This window comes from Megascapheus bottae, chromosome 24 (assembly GCF_031878675.1).
Source record: "Megascapheus bottae isolate mThoBot1 chromosome 24, mThoBot2.hap1, whole genome shotgun sequence".
NCBI lineage: Eukaryota > Metazoa > Chordata > Mammalia > Rodentia > Geomyidae > Megascapheus > Megascapheus bottae.
In genome coordinates this window covers 18,069,961-18,086,260 of record NC_143532.1, presented here as the reverse complement: position 1 = coordinate 18,086,260, position 16,300 = coordinate 18,069,961, and the positions used below count along the sequence as shown (strand labels likewise).

Here is a 16,300-nt window from a genome sequence, read left to right as displayed (position 1 = left end):
CTAGTGTAGGCAAACAAATGAACATAAACAACCTTCCTCCAAGTAACATGGAATCCTAGGAAACATAATTACCTCCACTGCTGTTAATTCTAATCAAGTAAAGTTAAACTCCCAAAGAATAAGCATATCCAGAATGTCTTAATACATAGACCATTCCTAGCCAACAAACTGTACTTTGGAGATATTTTTGGTGCGGAACACATGTACGGTGTAGAGCACATCTGAAACACAGGCACATGTGCGCATGCAAAATCCCATTAGTGAAACCATTTGTTCTGCCTTGAAATCTTTTGAAACCTTTTATTATCTTTGCCCAGTTGGAAATTTATGAAGATAAAAAATAATGACATTTTAGTATTTTATTTACAAGATTTTGCTGAATCTCTCAGAAGACAAATTTGTGGTACTTTAGGAAGATCCTTGAGATTTTGATTCTAAGCAGACAGAGATTTTTTAAATACCTTGTATTGAATCAGCATTGCAATCGTTAGGGAGAGAAAATGATGAAATAGAGGCTTTACTGACCTACTAAAGAAAAAAGCAGGTGTCATTTAAGCCAATAGCAAAGTAAGAAGACCATTTTATTTATCAAGAGGGACTTGTTTAAAATAGCCTATTTTTACAATTTGAATATTTTTCCTCCTGTCTTATCCTACGTGTATACAATTTCTCATAGCTGTTTTTATTTCATTGGATTCTAAAAATGGATTTAAGATTGAGGATATCTAGAAAACATCCAAACAATATGAGGATATCTAGAAAACATCCAAACAATATAATTAGAAATAGGTGCAAACGTAGAACAAGACAGAGCACCAGAAATGGGGCAAAATCTAAACATGTTTGCATAGAAGTTTTATATATTGCTGCTGTTTTAAGATCTTCAGCAACCCATGCTGAATAAATTTAATCTGTCAGGACATTCATGCTATTCAGGATTTTACAGCAATGGAATGTTGAGGAAGGGATGCAGAACCGGGAAGGTGTATTCTCTTGTTAGGTGTCAGGAAAGACTGTACAATATAATGAACAACACTTTCAGCAATATCCTCAACATTGCTATAGTAACTATGATGAGTAAGACACAGAGGTTCCCTATTCACCCTAATAACATCATATTAAGATAGGATGAGCACAATTATGCTACATTTTAGGATTAGGACTGGAAGAGTAATTAGATATAGTCTAACATATGGATTTATATTGTTTTGGCTGAATTAATTGTGATTGTCAACATAAACTATTGAGCATAATATATTCTTAGCATGTTCTTCACTGGCTTCTCAGTAAATATTAACTGTGCAAAATCTTATAGTTTCTTTGCCAAAGGAATCAAGTTCTACCTTTCATACCAAAATTCCAACTCAGAAGTTCGAAAAGGAGATTTACTTAGACCCAGAAAAATAGATGGAAACTTTTACACACTTCATGATGATTATTAGTAACCTACAAAAATAGAAACATTATAGAGTAAATTCTAATGAAGCAATAAAAAGTATTTTGGTGCTCATGAGCACAGATATAAAGTAGGCCAAATTTTCGGCAATTAAGAAACCATTTAGAATAAAACTGAGGACCCAGATATTAACCCACAGACCAATGAACACCTAACCTTTGATAAGGAAGCAAAAAAAAAATAGAATGGAAGAAAGACAGCCTCCTCAACAAGTGGTGCTGGCAGAACTGGTTAAGCACCTGCAGAAAAACTAAAGTTGGATCCTTCTTTGTCATTCTGCACTAGAATTAACTCCAAATGGATAAAGACCTCGAGGTAAAAGCAGATACACTGAAAACTTTACAAGAAGGAATAGGAGATACACTAGGTCTCTTTGGCATAGGTCGACACTTTCTTAATAAGGACCAAGAAGCAAAACAAATCAGAGAAAGTCTGTATAAGTGGGATTGCATTAAACTGTAGAGCTTCTATATGGCAAAGGACATATCTAGCAAATTAACTAGAAAGCCTACAGAGTGGGAGAGGAACTTCCCTAACCATGCAATGGACAAAGGCCTCTTATCTAAAATATATCAACACCTCAAAAAATTGAATCACTCCAAAACTAATCTCCAAGGAAACAACCATCCCATTAAAAGATGGGCCAATAACTTAAAGAGAGTCTTCTCTGAAGAAGAAACAAAAGTGGCCTATAGACACATGAAGAAATGTTCAACATCTCTGGTCATAAAAGAAGTGTAAATCAAAACAACTCTAAGATTCCACCTCACTCCAGTTAGAAAGGCCAGGATCAACAAATTTAATAACAACAAGTGCTGGAGCGGATGTGGCCAGGAGGGATCAGTACTACACTGTTGGTGGGAGTGCAAACTCATTCAACCACTATGGAAAGCAGTATGACAGTTCCTCAAAAGACTAAACATAGCGCTCCCCTATGACCCAGCAATTCCACTACTTGGCATTTACCCAATCGTCCAGAAACAAGGACATACTAAATCCACTAGCACAACAATGTTCATTGCAGCACTGTTTACAATAGCAAAGATACGGAACAAACCCAGATGCCCCTCAGTTGATGAGTGGAACAACAAGATGTGGTGTTTATACACAATGGAATTCTGTGCTGCTGTCAGAAAGAATGACATCACCCCATTTGTAAGGAAATGGAAAGACTTAGAAAAAATCATATTAAGTAAGGCAGACTCAAAGGAACATAGGCTCAATGCTTTCCCTCATTTGTCATAATCAGTAGGAAGCTTGGGCTCTCCTAGCAGAGATTTATAATAGAATAAAATCTAGATACGTAAGGCCATATAGTATGATGCTAAATGTAAGGGCCTCCAGGTTATAGAAACAAAAGCCATATAATGAGTGATTGTTGTTCTTAATGTACTGTTATCTCTCATCTCTTTTGATATCCCTTGGTTATCTCATATTGTTACAGTATTTCACCTGGTTATCTGATATATTGTATATATGTGTATTTGGTTATTTGAAATCGGGTAGGGAAAGGGGAAAACAATATAAGGGGTGTAGGTGGGGGGAGGGAAATGGCGACCAAGACATGAGAAGGGTATCAATGTATGTGAAAGAATGTACCTTCTATCTGGTGAATATAATGTAACCCTTCTATTAATTACAATAAAAATAAATGAAAAAAAAACATTAGCTCACTAGGATCCTTACCACAGAAATGTCTGTTTCCCAGTGCTTATTCTACCACTCAGGTATATCACATTGTTAACAATTTCCTCTACCCTTTGTGATTAAAAAAAATTAGAATCCTCCATGTGAATCCATAGTTGGAAATGATTCTGTTTTGGTGTGATACATTGTTTGATATTCTTTCTATAGGTCATTATAAGAAAAGGTGATAGAGAAAACTCTTAGTGAAATATTCGTTTTAGACTAGTATGTCAATAATGACCTACATTTCATAATCATTATTTAATGGAGAGAATGAGAAACCTGTTTAGTATTGCTGAGCACCAAAGTTTTGTAGCTGGAGAAAAGTAGATCCAGGATTGCAACCCAGGTGTCCTGTCCTGAAATCATGGTCTCCAACCCCTAGCCTGAGCAACTATTTACCTCCTTTCTATCACAATCAAAAGCTCTAAGACTTGGCAGGCACCCAAACAGCTTTTAATTTCATCTCATTTCTAGTTGGAGATATTTGTCTGCTTAAAAAAAGAAAGTTGACTACTAAGATTTTAGTGATAAAGAAATGATAGTTATTAGATTGGGATACATTATAATGTCACTTTAAATTGTGTTTGGTACATCCTGATAATAGATAATGAATTATAATCTTGCTGGAAAAGAATTCAGTGTAACTCCTCATTTAATGAAATGGCTATTTCTCTATGTGACATTTCATTACAACACCAGAATCAAGGACTTCAGAATTTTTTCTCCTATTATTCAAGAAATATTGCAAAATGCAGTTTCATTGTCATTAGGATGTACTTAAACTCCTGGGTGTTACACGATCTAATCTCTGGGATAATGTCTGCATTAAAGAATCTGTGTCAGCTCAACCCTTTCTCTTCCCTTCAAATAATAACAGAAAGCATAACTAAATGATCTTTAAGGTGGCAGTAAAAGCTTTTGCTGCTTTACAATTTCTCATTGCTCGTTTCTTTTCTGATGAGCACTCAAAATTCCAAAACTAAAACTTTAGCTTTATGCTAAAGTTTATGCTCGTTATGCTAGCCATGCCTATTGCTTTCCAATAGTGTGCAGAGGATACTAGACGTATAAGATGTGTACATTGAAATCTCTGTATGTCCATTTGAAACAGGAGATGGGTCTAGTCATATGCCATTAATTAAAGGAATATAAGACGTAAAGCCTAAGGAGGAGGGCGAGGAGTTTGGCCTAGTGGTAGAGTGCTTGCCTAGCATGCATGAAGACCTGAGTTTCATTCCTTGGTAACACATGCATAGAAAAAAGCCAGAAGTGATTCTAAGGCACAAGTGGTAGAGTTCTAGCTTGAGAAAGTCCAAGGACAAGATTCAGGCCTTGAACTCAGGCCCAAGACTAGCAAAAATAAAAACCTTGAGAAGGAAATATTTAATACTTGTGTAGTTTCTTTCATGAACAGAAATGTAACCGTGGGAGAACTTTTGTGAAGGTAATAAGTTTTATTAGATTTCTGTAGCTTTGAAGAAGGATCTATTTACTTGGGGACAGAAGGAGAAGATTATACTACAAATTCAGAGTCTTGGTAATCACCAGCAATCTGTACACAGGTGCTCATGTGCAGAAACATTTGTGAAACTGCATACAGATGTGACACCATTCACTTCTAAGAATGTAGTTTGCACCAAAGTTTCTTTATCATATTTCACTTCACTTTTGATCTTGTCAAGTATTTATGACATGTGAGCAATATGAAGGGCCTACATTTCACTCTCTGTAATAAGAAATCCCTAAGGGAAATCTTTATTATCTTCTATGGCTGATAACAACTCATAATTCATTTTTATAAAGTTTTATAAGTCCTAAATAAAGAAAAAGAAAATAAATGTAGTCCAGGATACTGTGTAAAACATCCTCTATCTATCTATCTATCTATCTATCTATCTATCTATCTATCTTTCCTGTCCATCATCTAAAGGACACACAGTAATTTAAATATTCTATTCAGGAATAGGCTTATGAATTCACTATAGACTCTCTCTCTCTCTCTCTCTCTCTCTCTCTCTCTCTCTCTCTCTCTCTCTCTCTCTCTTTGTGTGTGTGTGTGTCTGTCTGTCTCTCTCTGTGTCTCTGTCTCTGTCTCTTTCTGCCTCATCTGTTTGACATAATGCTTCAGAGAATCAGAGAGACCAGAGTAAGAGCTTATCTTTGGAAAAATAACAACCATCATTTTCCCCAAAAGATGTTTATTGAGCTTCTACTGTGGGCCAGGAACACAGTAAAAGTTGTTGAGGATTGCAGCTATATTTTTGAACTGGATTCTGCTTTTTAATATAACTTCGAGCTGAGAAGGACAAGTATATCATATATACAAGTCATAACGTTGTAAGGAAGAAAATGATACATGACCCAAAGTAAAGGAGAAAACGCATAATGGAAATTTAGGGGAGGGGGTGGGAAGAAGTTCAGCGAGAAGATACTACAAGTCAAAAATGTTAATGTCTCAGAATTGGAAAGTCACATAATGAATTTATCAAGTAATATAGTTTAGAAATGGGTTGTCATGAAGACAGATGTACATTTAAAGCAGCATTTGCCCTGGATTTTTAGGTCACTCTTTGAGCATGAGTCTGAATCTTGATGTGTAATTTCGTTTAGAGATTCCCATCCTAATTTTGTTATTGTGGTAATAAACATGATCTATCCCGAGGAAGCAGTTGGTTTGAGCAGCCAGCTGCAGTGTCTTCAGGATTCACAAATTTCTCCAGCTCAGGCTGTGTCCTTCCTCAACAATTGGGGCCAGGAACTAAACCAGGACTGATTCCAGCTCCATATTTTTGTCCCAGTTCTGGGCTCCCTTGAGGCCATTACCAGAGCTCCCCATGGAGGACACAAGACATTCTCAGAGCTTGTTTAGTTGGCTTTTCATCACTGTGACAAAGTACTTGAGCAAATCAACACAGAGGAAGCATTTGTATCCGTTCTTGGTCTCAGAAGTCTCAGCCCATGGTTGTAGGTCTGTAGTGAGGCTGTAACTTCACAGTGAAAGGACATGGCAGAGCAGAGCTGCTCAAGTCAGCCCCCAGGAAACAGCGGCAGGAAGGAAGTAGGGACAATTCATGCCCTTCAGAGGCCTGGCCTTAATGACTTCATTTCTCCAGTGAGGCGCATTCAGTATGAACTCAGTGATGGAGCTATCCATCCAGGTAGTATCTTGACAATCCTGCTGAGTAAGCTGCAGAAAGTGAGGGAGGTAGGGGTGGGGGAGAAATCACTTTCAAACCAAGACAGGGCGGTTCCACGCTCTGAGGCATTTCCTTACTATGCTCTACTGTTCCTCTTAGTTTCTCAGTCTGCAGTCTGGAGACATCTACCTAGTGCCAGATCCCTCTTCTTTTATCTTTAAGAAACATGACCTCAATTAATTTTTTGGCACCTACTTTTTGGAAGACCCATATGGACACTCTAGCTGTCATCTATTTAGTCATCAAAATATTGATTAAGTAGAGGAAAATGGACATGATCACCTTTTATTGACACAGGAGCAGACTAGGTTGTTAAATGGTTTGGCCTTCCTCCTAAGTCTGATGAAAGAGGGATTGATTTTCTTTTTGAGTAGAGTATGTAGGTCCTTAAATATACTTGATATTTAAAAGTAGCCTACCAATCTGTCTGTGCCCTCCCTCTCTCCCTCTCTCTCTCTCTCTCCCTCCCTCCCTCCCTCTCTCTCTCTCTCTCTCTCTCTCTCTCTCTCTCTCTCTCTCTCTCTCTCTCTCTCTCTCTCTCTCTCTCTCTCTGTCCCTTTCCCTCCCTCCCTCCCTCCCTTCTTACTCTTTCCTTCCCGCTTTCCTCCCTTTCTCTTGCCTCCCTTTCCTCTTCATTTCCTTGTGTGTTTAATTTGGATGAATATTCTTATGTGTGTGTGTGGGGGGGGGTTGACCACAGGGCCTTGTCCTTGCTAGGCAAATGCTACACAACTTGAGCAGTATTCTCTATCATTTTTTATTTGTTTTTTGGATAGGGTCTTGTGTTTCTGCTCAGATCAGTCTGGACTCTGATCTGCCTATTTCCACTTAGTTCATAGCCATCAAGGCAGACATGTCCAACCGTTCCTGGCATGTTGGTTGAGATGGGAATCTTGCCTAATTTTTGCCCGTGATAACTGCAAGCCCTTATTCTCCCATTCTTTCCTTTCCAAGCAGCTGGGATGGCAGGCATGAGCCACCATATCTATCCATGGACACTTTTGTTTTCCATTAAAGCCTCCGGGTGTGTCCTCCCAGAAGGACAGCTAGCTTCACTCCAAGCGCTCATTTCACAAGCATTGTAGCCCTGGGCTACAAGAAATGCATGAGGTCAAGACAGAGAGTAGGTGCCCTTGCTACAGTCACTTCTGTTCCTCAGATGCAGTGACTGCTTTGCTTTCAGAGGCCCTTCAATCAGGCTGATGCCCTGACTCTGTAGCCTGGCATCTTCTTCACTATTCCCAGCTCCACTTGTTAGCCTGTGTGGTTCCAACGACAGACATTGGTTATTCTCAAAAACCCTTCTTCCCCTCAGCACTTTTGGTAGACTTTTGACCTCAATGTATTTTTTCTTCTATTACAAGTCAAGAGCTTTTCATCAACAGCCTTTTCTTTCTACTCATCTTAAGCTAGGTGAATGGAGGAAGAAATTCCCAGATGTGTTTTCAGTCTCTGCTAGATATAACTCCTTTCATACTTTTACTGCCTCACTAAAATTGGTTTGATGTTTCTATATCAACTCTGCAGTTTAAAGACAGGTACATTCAATAGGAGGACTCCTCAAGGCAGAGGCGAGTCCAGAGCAACCCCTGGCACACAGGAGAATGGGGCTACTTGAATGATTATTGAAATGATTTTTTCTTACAAAACTATCTGTTTGGGTCACTGGACTTTAAGTTACTAGAAGATTGAAACCCTATTATTTGCATATTGGAATCTTTTTTTCTCCCAAAGAATCTTTCACATGATAGGCACTCAATAAGTATATAATCAAAAATGCAACTCAATTTGAAAAATAGTAAAGAAATGATTATCACTGAAAGTGGCTACCACTTACTTAGACAGTGAAGTATGATTGGAAGAAAATATACAGTGTATTTTGAATATGATCTGTCTGTATGAATTAAAATAGCCATAACACTGTTAAGCATTCTTGCTCTTTTATATCAATGAATTTTACTTCATTGAAGACTTCTATCCTTCAGTGGGGAAAAGTGTCATAAACTAAACATTTTCCATGAGTTGCTATTCTTCTTTAGTCATTAGATGTTAATAGTTATCCAAAGGTTTTTATAGCCATGCCATTAATTGGAATTGAGTTGAGGAAATCACCCGTTACAGCATTAACCTCTTGGACCCTTTCAGTATCTCTGCCCTTAGTGGCAAATGAATTCCCTGGAGTATTCATTTGGAACTTGTCAAATTCTCCAAGAATTGTTAAATTCTCTGGACAACATTGCTAGTATAAACTTTTCTCTAAATAATAAATTTGTAGCTCAGCAACATGCGAGATATATCTGGATGACATTTTCATTTTTTTGTATACATAGTAGTCCCAGCCTTTGGAGAAGTGTTTGACAAAATACAAATTTGCTGGACAAAAAAATTAGAATACAGTCACGCAGTTTATTTTAAAAGAGAAATATTTATAATAGCTGGAAGTCATACTTAAGATCATAACATTTTGGGATATAGTATGTTTGCAGTCAAATGTGAAATCAATGTACAAGGGGTCAAGACAAAGACTATTTCTCCTCTAGGCATTTCCAAAGGAAGAAAAAAAAGACCACTATCTAGCCTCAATGTCTCCAATGACCTAAATTCTCCAGGCAGTTAATAGAAGATGAAAATTTTAAAAGAACATGAGAGAGAACAGCATTTCATGATTCAGTGATGTTTCTTGGGGGAGTCAGGCTCCAGAAAGAGAATGCGAACTTCATTTGAAGCTTGTTCCATCCACTCATTACTTCTCTCTTGCCTCTGAACATTAACTTGGAGGGAGTTGTGCCATAAATGCAGTGACTTACAAGGAGAAAAGTGACACATTCTTTTGTAAAAGGAGGAAAATCTGTAAAGGTAGAGATGGGAATATAAAACCCAAGCACTCTGCAGGAAAAGTCCAAGCCATTTTTCAATTCTCTAGGACTTTGTACAAAGGAAGGCTTGGCAGTACTCATAAAGTGGGCAGGACAATTTCAGTGAGCTATGGGAACTGACCTTTTTTGAACTCCAATGATCATAAGTCAGAAGAACAACCAGTGGAAAGTCTGGATCTGATCCTGAGGAAAAAAACGTTAGGAAATGACATTAAAACTGCTGTGATTATGTCAGGAAAATATTGTTTATCAGACATTTACAGGATTAGAGAGGTTGTCACTGAAGAGGAAGAACCCAAGTTGAAATGCTTTTCACATTTGAAGATGCACGATGCTGATGTCATGCCCGTGTGTTTATTTGAACTCTATTTGCTTTTATTAAATGACCTGGTAGATATCCATGGCCTTCCTTCTTTCAAATTTTTTAAGATTGGCAAGACTTCTGAGACCAAAAAATCTTTGATATTCAGCAAATGTAGGAGTTAAAATAGTAGGTCACAATACCTAATCTATGAGTGGCCAGTTTGGAAATGGAGGATGAACTTTGATTTGTTTCTAAGGTCATAGGACAGCATGAAGAATGTTCATCCTCTAGGCATTTCTAAGCATACATGAGTTATAGTTTGTCTTCTTTGCTCCACAACTCTATACATTTAGAAAGAAATGGCCAGCAGGCTTTATAAAATTTCTTCAAAAAAATAATAAAATGGGGAAATCTTTGTTTTGCTGATGGGGACACTAAGGTTCAGAGAACATAAATGCCTCAGATGCTTAAATTTGGCGTGATCACGCCTCAGGAATAGGTTCCAGGTGTCTGTCCACATATCACAATCATGAATATTCATCCAAGGTTATTTGTTAGCTTTACTCTCCATACTTCCCTAGAGGGAAGTTGGTATGCATGCTAGTATTCCTAGATATACCCCCAGAATATGATCACTTATGTTCACTATCTTTCTTTAGTGTGGATAATTACACTCCCCAGTTCCTTCTTAGACAACTGTTCACAGATGCCCTATCGGAAATGTGCTAGCTCTAGGCATTGGTTGTATAGAGATAAATTCTTCAAGGATATTAACAAAGGTATAGACTTCATTCCAAGACCATGATATATGGCTTTAAAAAAATTCCTAATAGCACATTAACCATCATATTGATTCACAGGGGCAGAATGGGATTCCCTTGAGATTACCCAATTCCTGTAGCTGGGCAAAATCTTGTCATAATCCTCTGTGGATTGCCAGTGTATATCCAGATTAAGAATCATGTATGTTTATACTAAAACGCTGACAGATATGTAAAGAAAAGGAGGGATGGGGTTTGATGCTTACCTGTCTCTAATAAATGATATGATCTTGAACAAGTGCCATTTTCTCTCTGAATTTTTGCTTTATTGGTTTCTTTCACAGCTAAAGAATAATTGGTGATTCTACAAATTTCTCACAAAGAGTAGATGGAAAGGAGAGAATTATAACTAAAGATGTGGACCTGATGACATTTGTAAGTTTAATTATTGTCATTATAAGTACAATTATGGTTGCAAGTCCTTGAAACACAAGATTATTTTTTGCTGAGTAATTACTCCTTATAACATGGTATTAAAGGGCACAAAGGCCAGAGACTCTCCATTTATTGGCCACACCAGTGATGTTTTGATTAGTCCTCTGTATTGCTGCATTGAAGGACATCCCCCAGGAGGCATATTTATTAAGCTCTAAAGAGATTGTTACACTGAAAATAAAGACCGGTATGTTTTGGGTGTTATCTCTGCTACTTTATGACCACAGGGACAAATCACTTCTAATTGCTAGACTTCAGCTTCTACAATTATAAGATGAGCTGATCTGCAGGTTTATTTTAGTAAGTTTATTTAGTTTTTATTTATTTGTTTATTTGCTTATTTATTTATTTATTGCCAGACCTGGGCTTGAGCTCAGGGCCTGAGCACTGTCCTTGGACTTTCTCAAGGCTAGAGCTCTACCACTTGAGCTTGAGCACCACTTCTGGCTTTTTTTTTTCTTGGTATGTGGTACCGAGGAATCGAACCCAGGTATTCATGCATGCTAGACAAGCACTCTACTATTAGACCAAACTCCCGGCCCTTATTTAGTTTTTAATAGCTAGAAGATTTCAGTTCATTCCTTTTGTTAGGCTGTTCCTTAACTGAGTCTACCCTGGAGTGGCCTCTTCTCCCTAGACCTACTGGGTCAGTAGCAACCTTTGGAATTCTGTGTTGAGGTTTGAGACCTCAGTCTGGTATGGGCTCAGGATTTCTAATCTTTGTGACAGCTATTATGAATACTGAAGCTGTGTGCCATATAGAAGTTTCCTGAAAATCATGTCAAGCTTCAGAATTTTTCTGGGTGTCCAGGATGTTGACATGAATAGATTGGTGATGTATCATTCATAGACTGAGTATCGGTAGTCTTCTAAGCCATTCTTCTTCAAAATACCCATTTTATCCTAGGCTGTTTTGTGAAGATGGTGCATGATACCCCTGCTAATCAGTAGTGTGATATTTCAGCTCCGTCAAGAAGGCAGGATAAGTTAAGAGAAGTAACTGAAGTTCACAAGAGTTGGGATAATTTGCATAAGAAAATTTATTACTAATCAACTATTCCAGAATATGTTCATGCACCTGACTGATTTAAATCCTATCTTTGAATATACAGAAGGTAATATACCTTACTAATATTTAAATCAGGAAATTCTATTTCAGATAGTATCTTCTCACACATCCTAATTTTACGGAGAAAGTCACTGAATTCAAAGACATTACATGTACATTTCCCAAGCCCAGTAAGAGCTTAGAGCTATTTTTCTCAGGAATACCTGGTGATTTTTCCTTCTCCCCTCTAATGGGTAAGTGCTTATTCGAGGTGAGTTTGCAGGTAACGACATCTAGAGGGAAAGCAGAGGGTGTTGACAGAAAATGTATTTTTGTTTGAGGGTCTTGGTGCCTCAGTTTTGTTCTTTAATCATGACATAGCTGAGACAGTGATCCCACAGCTGATGAGACTGCACACAGATGAGAACAGAACCAAGAATCAAATGCCTTACTGGTTTGAACCAGAGTACCTTAGCTAAAACATGTCAGAAAGGCAAAATTTACATTTTAAATTTAATGTTAAATAAGTAGTTTGAAGGAAGGAAGAGAGTGTGTATGTTAGTTTTATTCCATATTACATCTTCTGATACTCACCAAGTCTGTCTCATTTTTCTCCCAGGAGGCAAAAATGGTTTCTTTAAACTCTGATTACTGTGGTTTGGAGTATGCAGGTTAGGTATGTCTGGTGCCTGAATAGTTTGTAAGCTTCTGAAATCTCTATCTGGGGTGATTCTGTATGATAAGACTCACATCAAAAGAAAACACCAAATCCTTTGAATTGCTCTAAGACCTATAGAGGGGCCAATTATATTGATAGAACTGTAAAAAAAAATCTACAGAACACTGAAATAATCCCGGGATACACAATACCTTTGAATTTCTCTGATTCCTAGAAACAAGCCAATTGTTGATGCAACTGTGAAAATCTACTGATTATTTACTTCTTGGAACAGAAATGCAATGAGCTTGATCTCATCATAAAGTTATACTTTCAGTATGCCCATTGTCTTGTAAGGCAATACTTATTTGGAAATGAGTTTTGTGGATCTATAACACAGAACTGTAAGTTATTTTATTATTCAGGCTAGAGACAAACAAGAAGAAATGGAACTATATGAACTAGGTGGATGATTAGAAAGAATTTTCCTAATCTTAGAAAGGATCCAAGTTGTCAAACTTTGTAGTCAAGGTGAGGGGGGGAAGGGAGGGACAATGCATCTCTAATGTGAGGAAGAGCATGGATGATTGCCTTCATCATCTTAAGCAAACAAACATACAAACAGAAAATGCCTGGGAAGAGTGGCCCCAAGGTATGTTTTCCACATAAGTTCAATCAGTGGCTTCATTCCCCAAGGACTAAGGTTTGCTTTCTTATTATTATTCCTCCTCCTCCTCCTCCTCCTCCTCCTCCTCCTCCTCCTCCTCCTCCTCCTCCTCCTCCTCCTCCTCCTCCTCTTTTTCTCCTCATCCTCCTTCTCCTCCACCTCCTCCCCCTCCACCTCCTCCTCCTTCACCACCTCCTCCTCCTCCTCCTCCTCTTCCTCCTCCTCCTCCTCCTCCTCCTCCTCCTTCTCTTCCTTCTTTTTCTTTTTAGAGTAAGCTACAGGAATTTGCATCATCTTTTTTGTCAGAAAAACAGATACTTTTGATTAAGAAAAGCACTTTTTAAATTTATTTGCTCTTTCTCTTCTGGCTACAGGATATTTTTTATTGTAATTAATAAAAGGGTTAGTTGATATTTGCTAGATAGAAGGTGCATTAATTCACATACATTGATACCCTTTCACATGTCTTGGTCTCCATTTCCCTCCCCCCACCCTCACCCCTCATCTTGTTTTCCCCCCTTCCCTATCCAATTTCAAGTAACCAAATACAAATATATCCAATATATCAGATAACAAAGTGAGATACTGTAACAATATGAGATAACCAAGGGACAGCAAAAGAGATGAGAGATAATATAGTACATTAAGGACAACAATCATTTAAAGCCATATAAAATAAAAGTTTATACAACATAACTATGTTTTAGTTAACATTATAGACGTCCCAAATAATATCATTAAATAAATAATGTAGAAAAGATAAAATATAGAGCAAGAAGTCAGCAAACTATATCCTCTAGACCAAATTTCATTGCCTGAGAGACAAGATTAGTTTTGTACCTTTTTAAAGGGTTTTAACAAGAAAAAAGAAAAAAGAATAAAGAATATATATATATATATTCATCTGCCCCAAACCTCAAAATATTTACTATCTGCCATTTATATAAAAAAAAAATTTTATTGCTGATTTAGAACATTTTAAAAGTACTTACAACTTACTTCTTTTCCTAACATCTTTAACCCATGGATTGTCTCACTGGTTAGTAGATAAAGTAGTAATAGTTCACTTTACAGATGAAGAACTGACATAAACTGACAAGTCTGTGATTACTTAAATTTTCAAACCCATGGATAGCAGAGAATTCTAAATAAAATCTACCATTTTAAAGAATTAAGCTGGGCATTATCAGTGATAAATGTGGTAGCATATTGTCTCTACTTCCATGAAATCAAGCTAAATAAATCTTCCTTTTACATCCATACATTAAAGTTTGTGTAAGTAAAGTATAGATAAAACATTTAAAGAATCTGAAATGTATATGTACTTTAGTCATGATTCAATGAGAAGTATGTAATATGGTTGAAATTAGATCTAGAAGCTGAGAATCAGGTACAGCAATGGTTTAGTACCTGGCTGGTATGCACAGGGCCTATGCTTGATTGTGAGCACGGAAGGGTAGAGAGTCTAGACTAACGATGTGGTGATCCGTTGGAAATCTGCATTTGGTACATTTTTGGTTTTTGCCAGTACTCCAAAAACCATAGGAACCACAGGATAAAACAAGAAACATTCGGTAACACACATCTGGATAATGAATGAGTTTGATTTCATTCAAAGAAGAAAAATTAATATTAGAGAAACTTATTTGGTGTGGAAACAAGACTATTTGCAGGAGATGGATTTATTAGGTGAAAGAAAAAATGAGATGTATTGTGTTCTCTGGATCAATAATTGCAATCACTCAAAATATGTGATGAATTCTGAAAATGAATGAATACTAAAGAACTTCCTAAATGACATATCAAGTGGGTAACAGACACTTTGTCTTCATTATAATATAATCAATCAGGTGGAGGACGATTTAAGAAGCCTCATTAACAAATATGTAAATTAGACAAAGCTAGGAGAGGCGTATCCAATTCAATGGCTAGAAATTGTATAAATCTGTTCCAACGCATTTATCAGTACTTTGTATATTTTGTCTGAATCCATCTTTATACTTATTTTAATCAGCTAGCTGCCAATGAAGTTTCAGAATGCCAGTTATGATAGTATCTGTTTTAGTCACTTTGCTTGGTAGATGGCATAGTGCTTATTTCAGATGATGCTGTTAAATGTCCAGATTATTATAGAGACCTAGTTTACATAGTTATCATGCACTTATAATGAAATGAGTTCTATAGTGGAAATAATCATTATAAATAGCACTCAATCAGATGTTTGTGCCAGGAACTGTGTTGAGGTAAACAGGACTGGCAAGAACTGATAACAGCAGTCCATAAATGGATTTGAAGTCTATATATTTATAATCTGTCATTAGATTCGTAAAGTGCAGATTAAATACATTGATTTCAGAGCTAATAAAATAGGATTTGAATGACAACTTAAAAATCAGCAGATCAAACTCATATGGTGATTATAGAGGAAAAATGCTTAAGGACCTTTATTATGAAAAAAGTTTACTACTCAATGCAAGTTTGTGCCCTTTGTGTATGTGTGTGTGTGTGTGTGTGTGTGTTCTACTCACATTTTATTAGCGTCATTTTGATATGTCCATATGTGTGTACCTTGATCAGATGTACCATCCTTTTATCTTTTCTTTATTTCCCAATCAATTTTAACAGGATTCATTGGTCACATTTTCACAAAGCATCTTGACTGTATTCATCTTCCCTCATCTTTTTCATTCTCCTTCTTCCCCTTCTATTACTACCCCACCACAAGAGAACCTGTTCTACCTCTTGTCTTTCACTTAATCTTCACTGTATGCTAGTTCTTCAAAGGGGGTTTTCACCATGCTATTTTACATATGCACATGTAATTCCTCAATCAGATTGATTCTCTATCCTCTATTTTTACTTATTTATTTAAATTTTTTTCCAGTCCTGGGGCTTGAACTAAGAACCTGGGCACTCTCCTTGAACTTTCTCAAGGCTACTTGAGCCACAGCACCACTTCTGGGATTTTCTGTGTATGTGGTACTGAGGAATCAAACACAGGGCTTTGTGTATGCTAGGCAAGTACTCTACCACTAGGCCACACTCCCAGCCCATCCTCTATTTTTAAATAGCTTTCACTTAGGTTTTACCTTCTTGATTCATAGATACAATCTATTTGGATATTGTTTACTCTTTAGCATTCGCTTTTC

The 16,300-nt window shown here is 37.1% G+C and overlaps 1 long non-coding RNA gene across 1 annotated transcript in view; it reads left to right on the top strand.

Moving 5' to 3' along the window:
* The window catches only part of LOC150047049 (uncharacterized), a 158,790-nt gene that overhangs the window by 93,641 nt on the left and 48,849 nt on the right, over positions 1-16,300 (top strand). Inside the window, exon 5 of the long non-coding RNA XR_016539495.1 lies at positions 10,628-10,718. This is a non-coding gene — a long non-coding RNA (uncharacterized LOC150047049). The remainder of the gene's footprint in view (positions 1-10,627; positions 10,719-16,300) is intronic.